Here is a 4,312-nt window from a genome sequence, read left to right as displayed (position 1 = left end):
TAACTTTCGTAATACAGTGGACATTTTCATTTCGCTGATAGATTATGTTTAAATAATGTAAAAACAACCCTTAAACTGCCCTTGAATAATAAATTTCCGTATGATTTAACCTTGCCAGGTATTTTAAGTAATTAAAACTAAAACTTACAGCATACATACAGTGCGGGGGTTGTAACTTTCGTAATACAGTGAACATTTTTATTTCGTTGATAGATTATGTTTAAATAATGTATAAACAACCCTTAAACTGCCCTTGAATAATAAATTTCCGCATGCTTTAGGCTTGCTCAATTTTTTAAGTTATTAAAACTATCACTTCCAGCATACTTAGAGTGCGGGGGTTGTAACTTTCGTAATACTGAGAACGTTTTTATTTCGTTGATAGATTATGTTTAAATAATGTATAAACAACCCTTAAACTGCCCTTGAATAAGCAAATTTCCGTATGCTTTGGGCTTGCTCAATTTTTTAAGTTATTAAAACTATCACTTCCAGCATACTTAGAGTGCGGGGGTTGTAACTTTCGTAATACTGTGAACATTTTTATTTCGCTGATAGATTATGTTTAAATAATGTATAAACAACCCTTAAACTGCCCTTGAATAAGCAAATTTCCGTATGCTTTGGGCTTGCTCAATTTTTTAAGTTATTCAAACTATCACTTCCAGCATACTTAGAGTGCGGGGGTTGTAACTTTCGTAATACTGTGAACATTTTTATTTCGTTGATAGATTATGTTTAAATAATGTATAAACAATCCTTAAACTGCCCTTGAATAGTAAATTTTCGTAGGATTTGGGCTTGCTCAATTTTTTTAGTTATAAAAACTATCACTTCCAGCATACTTAGAGTGCGGGGGTTGTAACTTTCGTAATACTGTGAACATTTTTATTTCGTTGATAGATTATGTTTAAATAATGTATAAACAATCCTTAAACTGCCCTTGAATAAGCAAATTTCCGTATGCTTTGGGCTTGCTCAATTTTTTTAGTTATTCAAACTATCACTTCCAGCATACTTAGAGTGCGGGGGTTGTAACTTTCGTAATACTGTGAACATTTTTATTTCGTTGATAGATTATGTTTAAATAATGTATAAACAACCCTTAAACTGCCCTTGAATAATAAATTTCCGCATGCTTTAGGCTTGCTCAATTTTTTAAGTTATTAAAACTATCACTTCCAGCATACTTAGAGTGCGGGGGTTGTAACTTTCGTAATACTGTGAACATTTTTATTTCGTTGATAGATTATGTTTAAATAATGTATAAACAATCCTTAAACTGCCCTTGAATAAGCAAATTTCCGTATGCTTTGGGCTTGCTCAATTTTTTAAGTTATTCAAACTATCACTTCCAGCATACTTAGAGTGCGGGGGTTGTAACTTTCGTAATACTGTGAACATTTTTATTTCGTTGATAGATTATGTTTAAATAATGTATAAACAACCCTTAAACTGCCCTTGAATAATAAATTTCCGCATGCTTTAGGCTTGCTCAATTTTTTAAGTTATTAAAACTATCACTTCCAGCATACTTAGAGTGCGGGGGTTGTAACTTTCGTAATACTGTGAACATTTTTATTTCGTTGATAGATTATGTTTAAATAATGTATAAACAACCCTTAAACTGCCCTTGAATAATAAATTTCTGCATGGTTTAAGATTGCCAAATATTTTAAGTAATTTAAACTATAACCTACAGCATACTTAGAATGCAAGGGTTGTAACTTTCGTAATACTGTGAACATTTTTATTTCGTTGATAGATTATGTTTAAATAATGTATATACAACCCTTAAACTGCCCTTGAATAATAAATTTCCGCATGCTTTAGGTTTGCTCAATTTTTTAAGTTATTAAAACTATCACTTCCAGCATACTTATAGTGCGGGGGTTGTAACTTTCGTAATACTGTGAACATTTTTATTTCGCTGATAGATTATGTTTAAATAATGTAAAAACAACCCTTATACTGCCCTTGAATAATAAATTTCCGCATGCTTTAGGCTTGATCAATTTTTTAAGTTATTAAAACTATCACTTCCAGCATACTTAGAGTGCGGGGGTTGTAACTTTCGTAATACTGTGAACATTTTTATTTCGTTGATAGATTATGTTTAAATAATGTATAAACAACCCTTAAACTGCCCTTGAATAATAAATTTCTGCATGGTTTAAGATTGCCAAATATTTTAAGTAATTTAAACTATAACCTACAGCATACTTAGAGTGCGGGGGTTGTAACTTTCGTAATACTGTAAACATTTTTATTTCGTTGATAGATTATGTTTAAATAATGTATAAACAATCCTTAAACTGCCCTTGAATAAGCAAATTTCCGTATGCTTTGTGCTTGCTCAATTTTTTAAGTTATTCAAACTATCACTTCCAGCATACTTAGAGTGCGGGGGTTGTAACTTTCGTAATACTGTGAACATTTTTATTTCGTTGATAGATTATGTTTAAATAATGTATAAACAACCCTTAAACTGCCCTTGAATAATAAATTTCCGTATGCTTTATGTTTGCCAAATATTTTAAGTAGTTCACACTATAACTTATAGAATACTTAGAATGCGGGGGTTGTAACTTTCGTAATACAGTGAACATTTATTTCGTTGATAGATTATGTTTAAATAATGTATAAACAACCCTTAAACTGCCCTTGAATAATAAATTTCCGCATGCTTTAGACTTGCTCAATTTTTTAAGTTATTAAAACTATCACTTCCAGCATATACTTAGAGTGCGGGGGTTGTAACTTTCGTAATACTGTGAACATTTTTATTTCGCTGATAGATTATGTTTAAATAATGTATAAACAACCCTTAAACTGCCCTTGAATAATAAATTTCCGTATGCTTCAGGCTTGATCAATTTTTTAAGTTAGTAAAACTATCACTTCCAGCATACTTATAGTGCGGGGGTTGTAACTTTCGTAATACTGTGAACATTTTTATTTCGCTGATAGATTATGTTTAAATAATGTAAAAACAACCCTTATACTGCCCTTGAATAATAAATTTCCGCATGCTTTAGGCTTGATCAATTTTTTAAGTTATTAAAACTATCACTTCCAGCATACTTAGAGTGCGGGGGTTGTAACTTTCGTAATACTGTGAACATTTTTATTTCGTTGATAGATTATGTTTAAATAATGTATAAACAATCCTTAAACTGCCCTTGAATAAGCAAATTTCCGTATGCTTTGGCTTGCTCAATTTTTTTAGTTATTAAAACTATCACTTCCAGCATACTTAGAGTGCGGGGGTTGTAACTTTCGTAATACTGTGAACATTTTTATTTCGTTGATAGATTATGTTTAAATAATGTATAAACAACCCTTAAACTGCCCTTGAATAATAAATTTCCGCATGCTTTAGGCTTGCTCAATTTTTTAAGTTATTAAAACTATCACTTCCAGCATACTTAGAGTGCGGGGGTTGTAACTTTCGTAATACTGTGAACATTTTTATTTCGTTGATAGATTATGTTTAAATAATGTATAAACAACCCTTAAACTGCCCTTGAATAATAAATTTCCGCATGCTTTGGCTTGCTCAATTTTTTAAGTTATTCAAACTATCACTTCCAGCATACTTAGAGTGCGGGGGTTGTAACTTTCGTAATACTGTGAACATTTTTATTTCGTTGATAGATTATGTTTAAATAATGTATAAACAACCCTTAAACTGCCCTTGAATAATAAATTTCCGTATGCTTTATGTTTGCCAAATATTTTAAGTAGTTCACACTATAACTTATAGAATACTTAGAATGCGGGGGTTGTAACTTTCGTAATACAGTGAACATTTATTTCGTTGATAGATTATGTTTAAATAATGTATAAACAACCCTTAAACTGCCCTTGAATAATACATTTCCGTATGCTTTAAGCTTGCCAAATATTTTAAGTAATTCACACTATAACATAGAATACTTAGAATGCGGGGGTTGTAACTTTCGTAATACAGTGAACATTTTTATTTCGTTGATCGATTATGTTTAAATAATGTATAAACAACCCTTAAACTGCCCTTGAATAATAAATTTCCGTATGCTTTATGCTTACCAAATATTTTAAGTAATTTAAACTATAACCTACAGCAAACTTAGAATGCAGGGGTTGTAACTTTCGTAATACAGTTAACATTTTTAATTTGTTGATTGATTATATTTAAATAATGTATAAACAACCCCCAAACTGCCCTTGAATAATAAATTTCTGTATGGTTTAAGATTGACAAATATTTTAAGTAATTTAAACTATAACCTACAGCAAACTTAGAATGCAGGGGTTGTAACTTTCGTAA

This window comes from Photinus pyralis, unplaced genomic scaffold, assembly GCF_008802855.1.
Source record: "Photinus pyralis isolate 1611_PpyrPB1 unplaced genomic scaffold, Ppyr1.3 Ppyr1.4_LG9, whole genome shotgun sequence".
In the NCBI taxonomy this organism is placed as follows: domain Eukaryota; kingdom Metazoa; phylum Arthropoda; class Insecta; order Coleoptera; family Lampyridae; genus Photinus; species Photinus pyralis.
This window is presented reverse-complemented; position numbering follows the sequence as displayed.